General features: G+C 42.4%; 1 long non-coding RNA gene across 1 annotated transcript in view; it reads left to right on the top strand.

Annotated features, from left to right (window-relative positions):
* The first annotated feature begins 9,022 nt into the window (after positions 1-9,022).
* LOC149462708 (uncharacterized) overlaps positions 9,023-13,015 on the top strand; it is a 109,004-nt gene continuing 105,011 nt past the window's right edge. Inside the window, exon 1 of the long non-coding RNA XR_016312598.1 lies at positions 9,023-9,177. This is a non-coding gene — a long non-coding RNA (uncharacterized LOC149462708). The remainder of the gene's footprint in view (positions 9,178-13,015) is intronic.

Here is a 13,015-nt window from a genome sequence, read left to right as displayed (position 1 = left end):
CCATGTCACCAAGTGATACTGCAGTGCTCGTATGTAAAAGACCCGGATGTACTAGGCTGGTGGTGCACACCAGTTCAACAAAAGGTAGAGTGACACTAGTACCGGCACTCTGGTGCATATGAGAATCATCATGCAATTCTAACACCTCAGCAACGTGGGAATGGAGTTGGGTATGCCTGACCTTAGCAGGGACCCCTACTCCATTGTCTGAGCTATCTGTCAGGGTGCTCGGCTCTCTACAGGTTTGTATTCTGAGGCAGATTCTGTCAGTGAGGCTTCCCCTTCGTTTTCATCTGTCATACTCAGAATCCTGTAGGCCTCTTCACTAGTGTACCTTTCGTTGGACATTTTGGCCACTAAATTTATAGATACCTAGTGCGACTCATGGGAAAAAGAGCATCTGGCTGTCAAGGACTGCTTGAACACTACAAAAAAATTTACCTGCTAGTGTTAGCAGAGATAAGGCCTGATATTGCTAACCCTGCAGTTTTGCATGCAATGTATCAAGTGACTCATATGGATCTGCTTTCTTCTCTCTCTGCAACAGAATGTGATCCAGGGAGAGAAGATTGCATAATTTCCTGTGCCTGTGTAATGTAAACACAGGCACAGGCTGAGTTCTGCTTGGGTACAACTGATCAACAGGTCCAGGCCAAACATCATTGGCTTGAATCTGGTGAGTGATCAGTGCTATACCTAATCACAGCACTGCCTGGTAGGCAGGCGGGCGCGAGCGTGTGCCCCCCTGCCCGTGAACATGGCAGGAGCGTGGATCACATAACTGTATGTGATTTCACGCAGGGCGTCCGCCCTGTAGCAGTAAAACTGCTATAGGGGGGAGTTTAACTGGTTAATCTTCAGCTGTCATGATATTGCACATATGATCAGTTATAACACCAGACATTTGATGGTTTGACAGTTTGGTTGAGAGCACAAGCAAATGTGACAGTTAGCAATCCCATCATGTGCCCGGAATGTAACTGTCTTTTGAAACTGTTAAATTGAGGGGTTAGTTCCGTTTTAAAGTGTATGTGTAGCCAAAATAATGGTCAACAGTCCAAATAGAAGGGATGAATCTCCCTAGTGGAGACATAATAAAAACTTGACAGGGGGTCTAGCTCTTCCTTTTCCAAATCTAAAATAGAGGATGTGTATAGAGATACACCTTAATTTATTATGAGCAGGCTATAACAAATGAAAGGGTCATTTAGATCTACGCACGTGTTATAGTTTATATTAGAATTATATATTCTTCTTTTGAGCTAGCGGGTGGACTGTAGCCTCTTTTCCATGTTTACTTTTTTACCACCTGCTGTAAAAATGTATTAATTTTGTTTTCCAAATAAAACATTTAATACAGAGTGCAGACATGACAAAGGATTACTAGTAATTGGGGTTTTCTAAAGAGAGAGCACAAGTTTCTTCCTTTCCGTCTTGCTGTCCCTCACTGAAGATTCAAACAGGCAGATCTAGGGGAATCAACTCCTTTTTTATTTAACCTAGTAGCAGCAACAATTAACCTATCAGTTTGATACTCTATTCACTAAAATTACAAACAATCTACAATACCTCATTACTTGAAGTTAGGACGGTAGAGTCTGTAAATCCTGCCTTCAGCAGATGAATTCATTTGGTTTTAGGAGGGAATCCCCAAGCCCTGAAAAGTTTTGATGGGTTCCTTTGGGGTAAAAATTTTGAGAAAGGCTTTGCTAGAGCTTTAAATTGTGTAGCTTTTATTATGTTTTCTAAATCTCAAGGAGCCTCAGTTACTAGTTCTGCATGCTTGTGATGGCAATTTTGAGAATGTCCTCCTCTGTTTTTTTTTTTTTTTAAATGAACGAATTTTGCAGGAAGAATAGCTTAGTGGTTAGCATGTATGCCTAGCAGCACAGGGGCACTTGGTTCAAATTCCAGCCAGGACACTACCTGCATGGAGTTTGTATGTTCTCCCTCGACTTGTAGGGGTTTCCTCCCAAACTCCAAATATCTGCTGGTAGCTTAATTGGCTCCCGTGTAAATTATCTCTAGTGCATGTAAACATGTGATAAAGGGACTCTAGATTGTCAACTCCTGGATTGCAGGAACTGAAGGGAATGTACAAAATGCAAAGCGCTACATAAATTGTCAACTCTAGAAAAATGTCTGTAACAAATACCAAGGTGAGGAGATCTTGCCACTGAACTCCCCCCAAAAGGGGAAGTTCTGCTTTAAGGACTCGCTCCCCTTTAACCACTAGCCTACAAGGCACTTATACCCCCTTCCTGCCCAGGCCAATTTCCAGCTTTCAGCACTGTCACACTTTGAATGACTATTGCGCGGTCATGCAACACTGTACCCATATGACATTTTTATCATTTTTTTGAGACAGATAGAGCTTTCTTTTGGTGGTATTTAATCACCTCTGGGAAAAAAAAACACTGAAAATTTTGAAAAAAAAAGTTTTTTTCTTAGTTTTTGTTATACAATTTTGTAAATAAGTGATTTTTCTCCTTCACTGATGTGCGGTAATGAGGCTGCAGTGATGGGCACTAATAAGCTGCACTGATGGACACTGATAGGTGGCACTGATGGGCACTGATGAGGAGGCACTGGTAGGTTGCACTGATGGGCATTGACAGGCATCACTGATGGGCACTGAAAGACAGCACTGATACATGACACTGATATATGGCACTGATAGGCAGCACTGATAGGCGACACTGACTGGCACTGATGCGCACTGATAGGTGACACTGATGCGCACTGATAGGTGGCACTGATTACAGCACTGATAGGTGGCACTGATTGGCATTGATAGGTGGCACTGATGGGTGACATTGAAAGGCAGCTCAGATGGGCACTAATATGTGGCATTGATGTGCACTGGTATGCACTGATATGTGGTACTGATGGGCACTGGCACGTGGCACTGATGGGCACTGGCACGTGGCACTGATGAGCACTGACAGGTGGCACTTCTGGGGCACACTGATCATCAAGGCAAACTGATCATCAGTGCCCTGATGATCAGTGTACATGTCCCGTCCGCGGAAAGCTGATTACCAGCTCTCCTCTCAAGCTGTCAGCGTGACAGCTCGAGAGGAGAGAAATGCCGATAACCAGCATTTCCGTGTTTACATGTGATCAGCTGTGATTGGACACAGCTGATCACATGACCGAGCCGACATCTTCGGCTCTTTCCATGATCCGCTGTGTCCGAGGGACACAGTGCACCGGCGATCGCCGCGCTGCCGTGCTCCCTGAGCCACGCATGCGCTGTGAGAATGGTAGGATGTCATATGACTTCCTATCAGAACGAGAGAACCACCTTGCGCCCGTCATTGTACTATAGGGCGGGCGGAAGGTGGTTAAGGATTGACACCTTTGGGGAGTGGGAGGTTTGATTTGACAGGTACCCACTTCCCTTCCAACCGAATAGGCGATCGGAAGTGGAAGTTCTCCTCCCAACCCCCCCCACCCCGAAGACTGTGGGACCATTCACTATGCTCAGCGGGTACCTGGCTGTGCAGCTGCAAGCCATAACAGTCGGGTAACCACAGTTAAGATGCTGGTGCCATGGAGAGAGGATGGCACCCAAAACAAAAGAGAAGTTTTAGTGTCACTTTAACTATTTTTAATACTTATGCTGCCAGCATTAGTAAATAAATACAAAGGTATATTACTTTTTAAAAAAAATTTCAGTTACTTCCTGGTTTTTGGCTTGTGCCCAATTGATGTCCTACATCGCAAGAGTCTTCATAGGCATTTTTTTCTTTCATCTGGTTTTCTCAGCTAAGCACAGCCTCCTGCCTGCATGCCTGAGCTAAGGGTAGATGGATTCCAGGAAGTTAATGCTACAGGAATAATCTGCAGTGTAGAGAGTGTTTGTTTTTCAAAGTGATTTTTCAACAAAATTTAACAAGGAAACATGGATGTATGGGCGAGTTTGCTTTGAAAAATACAAATGAGGTAATCAGCATTTTCAGTTCGTGGTGCTCCAATACATTTTAGTTCAGTTTGCTTTAAAGCGCTATTAAACTTAAAAACAAAAATGTAATATGTTAGAGCTTACCCATCTTTTGATGTGGTGGCATTGGCTTTTTCTTTATTTTCACACGGTGTAACGGCCGCTAACACATTTCCCGTTTTAGGGTATCTCCACTCAGGATGGCGAAGCAACAGAGATGCCATTCAACTGCAGCATTGTCAGTCTGGGTGAAGAGTAGTTTTAGATGCACTTGCAGATTTAGATGGACTTGGCTACTTATTTAACCCTTTAGCTGCCACAGCCATTTTTGCTTGTTTTTTTGCACACATGCTTAAAAAATAATTTTAGGCCTGAAGATTGCATAAACCCCCAAAACATTATATATTTTCTGAAAGCAGACACCCTAGAGAATAAAATAGTGGTAATTCCAATTTTTTGTGTCACACAATATTTCCACAAAGATCTAGGAAATGCAAAATTTTAGTAAAAAATACACTAAAGGTAATTTTAGGGCATAGGATCGCAATAAATTACCCAATTTGTTGGTAAAATATAAAAGACAAGGTTACATTGAGTAAAAAGATACCCAACATGTCAAACCTTAAATTTGCATGCACCCGGGAAATGACAACAAACTTAAGTTCCCTATATATTCTATAGGTGACACTTTAAAAGTTCCCTTATAGGTTGTCAGTTTAGCTTTATGGAGGAGGTCCTGTGATAGAATTATTGCTCACACTCCAGCTTGCACAGCGATATGTAACTTGTGTATTGCAGTTGTCATTTTCCTGATGCATGCATTTACATTCGCACATGCGTTTATGTGAGGTTGGGGGGGGGGCTCAAAAAGTTTGGGGGGGATTTTATGTGCTTGGGTGTTACTTTAATTTTTTTACAATAAAAAAAAAATGTTTTTTCACACTGACAGGGGGACCCGTAAGTGACGTTTTACACATCACTTCCGGGTCAGCAACAAAAAGGGGAGAGTGGACATGTATCTGCTGTGCTCCCATTACCACGAGTTATGAAAGCAATCCAGTGCCGCCCAGAGGCATCAGACTGCTGTCATCTGACAGCCAGGAGTTGGCTTGTCAGATTTACACACAACCACTGGGAGTATGTGTGTAAAACTCCCCAATGTCAGGTCCATACAACATACAGACCTGGCAGTGAAAGGGACTCAATCTAACATTTTTTAAGCAGTTACAGCAACAGTTTTATTTTTTTTTGAGATAAAGGCTTTACATAAATAATGAATAGATGATCATGAAAATTACCCTTGTCAGTGTTAAATGCTTTGTCTCAACCCTCTCACTGCCACTTTTGCTGGACAGCTTGACCTGTTAATGGAAGCTTAAAAATACCAGACTTATTAGCCAGATCACCAGGTAAAAATGAAGAAAAAAAAGAGCCTAAAAAAATAAAACTAATACAACAGCAGTATAATATTTTTTACATTTTATTTTAATACTTCTTAACTCACCAGATTCCCCCTATAAATGAAATATCGCTTTAGGTATAATTTTGTCACTGTGATTTGTGGTTCTGCATCAACTCCCCCTGATGAAGTCACGTGACCCGGTGGCATAACGCGTAGGGGAAGGGCTCTGACATCACGACTCTCACGCTGAAGGAGACAGCTAATAGCAAGTACTCAACATCGGATTGCTAGCAAATGTTTGGAATATCATAACAACAATTGTAGAACATGTGCATGTGAGTGTAATATAGTGTAATAATAAATGTTTTAAAAAGAGGATAAGGCACTATGTTATGATTATTTCTTATGGCACACGGACCAATGGAGGAAGACTTCTAAGGAAGTGAGAGGATCCAAACCCTTTAGGATAACAATCCCATCCAGCCACAGTCCACTTAAGGGACACGAGCTATTTATGACTTCACTTAATGGTTTGGTCATATTTACATGGTTATCACTGCAATACATTAACCTCGTCCCTACCGCGCTATAGCCGAAAGATGTCTACAGCGCGGTTGTCTAGTTCTGGGACAACGTCCATGGACATCATTCCAGAACGTGCCCCCTGCTCGTGCACACACTACGGACACAGCTGATCACGTGATACGGTAAATGGCCAATCACAGTATCCTTTTATCACGTGATCAGCTGTGTCCAATGACACAGCAGATCTCCGGGTAAATACAGCTGCTGGTTATCGGCTGCACGTTCCTAACGCTGTTACAGAGTGAGGAAAGTACTACCGATAATCGGCAATTGTCAGAGAAGTGATCGGCACTGATCATCAGGGCACTGATCATCAGTGCCGCCTACCTGTGCAACCCATCAGTGCTGCCCACCTGTGCCCATCAGTGCTACCCACCTGTACCCTGCTGTGCTACCTACCTGTGCCCTACAGTGCCACACACCTGTGTCTAGCAGTGCCACCCATCAGTGCTGCCCAGCAGTGCCACCCATCAATGCTGGATAAGTGCCACCTATCAGTGCCCATCAGTGCTGCCTATCCGTGCCACCTCATCAGTGCCCATCAGTGCTGCCCATCAGTGCTGCCTATCAGTGCAGCTTCAATAATGCACATCAGTGAAGGAGAAAAATTACCTGTTTGCAACATTTTATAATAGAAACAAGAAAAAAAAATTTTTTTCAAATGTTTTGCTTTTTTTTTTGTTTATAGTGTAAAAAATAAAACACCCAGTGGCGATTAAATACCACCAAAAGAAAGCTCTATTTGTGTGAAAAAAATGTAAAAAAAAGTCATATGGGTACAATGTCGCATGACCGCGCAATTTTCATTCAAAGTGCGAAAGCACTGAAAGCTGAAAATTGGCCTGGGCAGGAAGGGGGTTTATGCCCAGTAGGCAAGTGGTTAAAGATGAATCAAGTATAAGTTGGTTTGTCCACATCACTAAAAGGAGTGTATGATCACGGATGTACTATCAACATTTTGTTTAAAATTTTGGCTTTGACTTATAAGTTTGGAGATTATATATACTTTATATATGTTCATCAGTGGAGCATGACACTAATTTATTGTATTTGCATATTGATGTCACATTTGTATGGGTATGTGTATGGTGTAGGCGATCTACTGTTTCCACTTCATATTTTTTGGAATTAATTTTGCACTAATAATTGTATAGGTACCATAGCAGCTCGCAAGACTACATTTATTATGAACTCTGTAGTAGTAGTGACTTTGTATTTTACTTATGGTTTATTATATACAGTACAATTGTTTCTTAAGTAAGCAAATTTACTTGTGATAGACCATTCTAAGCATATTCAATTGCATATACCATTTATTTGTCTCTGGAGCTAGCCCATGGTGCCCATCTGTTAACATAACACCCGTTTTTGTACAAGAGGGCAATTCCTATTGTATGTAAAGCAGCAGGAAATACAGCTGCTTTCCTTTCTAGCTCAATTAATTGTTTCCTTTCTACATAAAACTGTAAGTATTGGCCACTTTGGGAAGGGGAGCGGATTTCCTGCAATACTGCTCTTATTTCCTCTTCTAAGTACATTAACTAAGGCTTGCAAATGATGAGTGGCAACATAAGTGAAAGTAATATTCATGTACCTTAACTGTGATAGAATAGATAACAGACACGTTGAGGCTTAAATTACTGTCACCTTTTTAAATTATTATTACAGGTACTTATATAACGCTGTCAATTTAAGCAATACTTTACATACACTATATTGCCAAAAGTATTGAGACGCCTGCCTTTACACACACATGAGCTTTAATGGCATCCCAGTCTTAGGGTACAATATTGAGTTGGCCCACCCTTTGCAGCTATAACAGCTTCAACTCTTCTGGGAAGGTTGTCCACAAGATTTAGGAGTGTGTCTATGGGAATGTTTGACCATTTTTCCAAAAGCACATTTGTGAGGTCAGGCAAAGATATCTCCACTCAAATTCATCCCAAAGGTGTTCTGTCCGGTTGAGGTCAGGATTCAGTGCAGGCCAGTCAAGTTCCTCCACCCCAAACTCTCTCATCCATGTCTTTATGGACCTTGCTTTGTGCACTGGTGTGCAGTCATGTTGGAACAAGAAGGGGCCATCCCCAAACAGTTCCCACAAATTTGGGGGCATGAAATTGTCCAAAATGTCATGGTCTGCTGCTGACACCTTAAGAGTTTCCTAACTAAGGGGCCAAGCCCAACCCCTGAAAAGCAAGCCCACACCATAATCCCCCCTCCACCAAACTTTACACTTGACACAATCCAGTCAGGCAAGTACCGTTCTTCTGGCAACTGCCAAATCCAGACACATCCATCAGATTGCATGATTCGTCACTCTAGAGAACACGTCTCCACAGCTCTAGAGTCCAGTGGCAGCGTACTTTACACCACTGCATCCGACACTTTGCATTGCACTTGGTGATATAAGGCATGAATGCAGCTGCTCAGCCATGAAAACCCATTCCATGAAGCTCTCTACACACTGTTGTGCTAATCTGAAGGCCACACAAAGTTTGGGGATGTTTAGTCTCTATTGACTTGGCAGATAGTTGGCGACTTCTGCACACTGTGAGCTTGAGCATGTGCTGACCCTGCTCTGTCATTTTACGAGTTGCTGTTGTTCCCAGTTGCTTCCACTTTGTTATAACACCACTAACAGTTGACTGTGGAATATTTAGTAGCAAGGAAATTTCACGGATGGACTTATTGCACAGATGGCAACCTATCACAGTACCATGATTGAATTCACTGAGCTCCTGAGAGCGACCCATTCTTTCACAAATGTTTATGGAAGCAGTCTTCATGCCTAGGTCCTTGAGTTTATACACCTGTGGCCATGGAGGTGACGTGAACACCTGAATTCAATGATTTGGAGGGGTGTCCCAATATTTTTGGCAATATAGTGTATCTGCAGGTCTAACGTTTCAGAACCGAAAATAAAATTAGGGATGTATTTTTTCTTTTTTTAAGCCTACCTCACCATAACCTGTCTAGTTGTAAATTGGGAAATTAATCCTGTGACTGATCAGCCTTTTCCCCATTCACAAATTGTGTAACAGGCAGTGTAATCAGTGAAAGAACATTTCTCAGTGGAGGAGAGGGCAGAAGGGAACATGTCCCATCAGATCATGTTTAGAGACCTGCAGGTGTTAACCCCCATAGCACTGGAAGTTCAGCAGCAGGAAAAGGACACCGCAATCCTACAGTGGAGATTTTTACAGAATTCAGCAGCCCACACAATGTGATAATTACTTCATTGCAGGTAAGTAATGTACCTAAAGCTGTAGAGAAAGAATTTTAACTAGACTTAATCTGTAATATATGTTGCAATAATACATAAAGAATGTATAATCATTATAAAGTGCAAATGGGCTTCCCAGTGCTCTCTAAAGACAAGATGATTGCCAGCATTTAGGGTTGATTCATATTGCAGACAAATTGTGGAGCTTAAAGTGATATTAAAGGCAGTTCTAAAAAAAAAATAACAAACATGTTATACTTACCTGCTACTGTATGTGCATTGCTTTTGCACAGAGATGTCCCCCGCTGGCGCTTCTGGTACCTCCCTCCTACCGGGTGCCCCTAGAGCAAGCAACCAAGGCTCTTGTGCACATAGCTGGATCACGATGGAGCACAGGTAAGTATTGGGGGGGCTGCTGCACACAGAAGGTTGTTTACCTTCATGCATAGAATAAACGAGGGTAAAAACCTTGAGACTTTACAACCATATTTCAAGATAAGTTCTCCTTTTCAAAAAAACAATAAGGTTAGGAAAAAAAATGTGCAGTTATTTTATTTTTTTTTATTGGGAGCCTGTAAAGCATTGCACCCACTATCAGCAGATCGTGAGTGCTATGAAGGGCTCTTGCAGACTTTGTGTGTAAGCTGTCTGCTGGTATCTCATACAGTCAGTTACACACTGGCAGGAAGCCTCAATGAACTACCACAGTGCTCAACAGCGCCATGGTAGTTGACTGAGAACTACAACATGACAGTCGCAAAGGGTCACGGTAGTTTTAGTGTAATGTAGCATGTAACATGTTAGAAAAGGTGAACTTAACCTTTTAAGGGCATTTTTTTCATCTTTTGGAGATGAAGATTTGCAAAGTGTGCAATATAATTGACTACATTTTTGTAAATAGCATGAAAATCCTTTTACTGGAGTTCATTGGAGGAAACAGGATTCACGAACTAATGGGTTATACTGTCCCCTATAGGAGGATTTGGACACTGGCAAATAAAAAACAATGACCAGCCCAGTATAACTCCTCCTACACTTAGCATGTCTCACTGTTGGAGAAAATCATTAATAAAAGCAATCTCAAGACAAAGAAGGGCGTACCTTTGTCCCTCAATGAACTCCAAGAAGTGGATTTTATGGTAAGTATCCAATTTTCTTTTTCATCAATTGAGGGTCACAGGATGCAGAGAATAATAAGGACTTGGACTGCCTGCAACTCAAAGAGCTGCCTGAAGGACCCTATGCCTGTAACTGGTATTATGAAAATATGAAAATATGCCTGGTAAAACCTAGAAAACATGTAAACAAAAGCCTTAGAAAACTGGGAAACAGTTGCTTGACATTGAAAATTCCAAGAAGCACACTCAAGCCTAGTAGAGTATACATTGACAGGAAAGGGTGAAACACAATGCTTAAAGCCCATTAGCCTGGATGAAGGTTTGTCTGGGTCACCAAGAAAGGGTGGAGCAAGAAGTAGGTTCCCCTTTATGGGGACCATCAAGGAAGACAAAAAGAGAGTCTTTTCAATGGAAGCAGCGGCTGCAAGCTAGACATGCAGAGCGCAACCCACATCCAAACAATGATGGAAGATCTCCTTCGCATGCACTGGAATCAGATTGGAATAAGAACAATGTCGTCGTTGAGATAAAAAGCTGAAAGCCAACTTAGTAAGTAAGGAAGTTCTAGGCATTAACACTATCTTGGCCCCCATTAAAGTGTTTGTAACCCTAAAAAAAAAAATTCATACTGTTCCTTTAAAGTGTGAAAGATAGCATAGTGCATTTGTTCAATTCTATGCTGTAAAACACCTAGTTGTCCTGCCTGTTCCTGTGTCCTCCTGTTTGTGCTGACCATGATAATCACAGCTGCTGATCCATGATATCATGGTTAGTCTACATGCCTCTGTCATCCCGCTGTGTGTTCTGAGTCTCCCCCCTCTCCCCTTCCTTCCCTGCCTTTCATTTCTTAATCAGTGTGAGAGCCAAACTCCTCCCCACCCCTCCCCTCATACCACTATTCCACTGCAATATCTAACACAATTACTTTTATCCCCTCTGGTTTATAAAGACATAAACTTCAGTGTGTGTTTTTTGAAAATGATAATGCTAAATACCTTCTCTCACACAGCTGCTGTGCGGTCAAGTGATCTCCCCCTGCTGGTTGGCTGATGTCAGAGGGGAATCTCAGCCCCTTCCTCTCGTTGGATCAGGGAAGGAGAGCGGAGGTGGATCACATGACTGCACTGTGTACAACCACTTTAAATTACAAAGCTGCCAGCTCAGACACGTGTCTCACACAGGTGATGGTGCATGGAAAACAACCTTGTGAGTAAGAATGGAAAGGGGAATATCCATGATAGGTAAAAAAGATTGATTGTTAAGTGTGGAAAAAATTAAAATCCCATTAAGTCATGGGTGAGTGCACATGGGTGAGAGAAACACCCTGTACGAAAGTTCTAATCACAGAATGGGAGGATAGCAGTTTCTGGAACAAGATCGCAACCACCGACACCTGACCCTTGATGGTATTCAGGGCAAATGCTGAACTAGTCCTGATTGCAAAAAAGTCAAGATTCATCTCATGGAGTATTTTTGGGATGAAAACTTCTTTCCCCTCACCAAGCAAAGCATGTCTTCTATATGCAAAGGTAGACTTGCTGGAAAATGGTAGGCTTTTACCATTGTGAGCAATACCAGTTTGGAGAACCTTCTGTCCCTCAAGACCTGGGTTTCGATACCTATGCCATTAAAGTCAGCAACCGTGAAGCAGGATAGTAAACAAGTTCTGTAGACAGAACATCCTAAAGACCTGGAAGAGCCCACAGAGCATTCCGAGAGTCTGGTCAGAGTACCACAACCAATAATTTGAGTATCTCCAGAATGCCCTCCCTCTCAATCTTGTGATCTGTCTGTCCACGCCTAGGATGTAAACAACAGACAAGGCTGGAATGTGAAGTTCTGCCCAAGATAGAATCTTTCTTACCTCTCTTGCCAGGGCAAGACTCTTGGCTCCTCCCTGATGGTTGATGTATGCTAATGCCTGGGCATTGTCTTGACTGGATGTTGATCAAATGACCCTACTGTCAGGATGTCCAGCAATGTAGGGACAACCAAATTACCCTGAGCTCCAGAATGTTGATCAGGTGATGGGATTCCTCCAGTGTCCATGCCCTTTCCATTGACAAAGTGTCTAGGACTTTTCTCAAGCCTATCAGTCGGGCATTTGTTGTCAGTATCTTTGACCAGATGGGAAGAAGAATTTCCACAACTCTAGAACTTGATTCCTAAGCCACCAAGCTAGAGACAACTCGGTCCTTGGTGTCAACCAAATTGGTTTGTCCAGTGATGGAACCAATTTGTCCCACAATGACAGGATGTTGAGTTTTGGGGTTCTGCAATGAATCATGGAAAACAGGATTGCCTTGAATGAGGCTACCATCAGTCCCAAAAGTGAAGAGTAAGTGACTCCTGGATATGTGTTTTGCTCCCAGACTCCTGGATATGGAGTCTGGGAGCAAGGAGTTTGAAATTTCTTTTGGTAAAGAAAAACTATGGCTTGAGCTGTGTCTAGGATGACAATCCAGCAAAAAGTCAACATATCAGGCTTGCATCTGTTGACATCATCTTCCAACAGATCAGAAGGAAAGATTTCCTCAACTTCAGAATCGGATTCTTAAGCCACCAGGCTAGAGACAACCAGATTCTTGGTGTCAGGCAAATCAGCTTGTTGAAACAGAATTAATTTGTCCCACGATTACAGGATGTAAGGAAGAGGTTCTGGAATGAAACTGGGCACACTGGATTGCCTTGAAGGCAGGGGCGGACTGACCATTTGGAAATTCGGGCACTGCCCGAGGGCC

This window comes from Staurois parvus, unplaced genomic scaffold (genome assembly GCF_062004578.1).
Source record: "Staurois parvus isolate SC_StPar_1 unplaced genomic scaffold, SC_StPar_1.0 ptg000170l, whole genome shotgun sequence".
Lineage (NCBI taxonomy): Eukaryota > Metazoa > Chordata > Amphibia > Anura > Ranidae > Staurois > Staurois parvus.
Note: the sequence above shows the minus strand (reverse complement) of the source record. Positions and strands in the feature narration are given on the sequence as shown.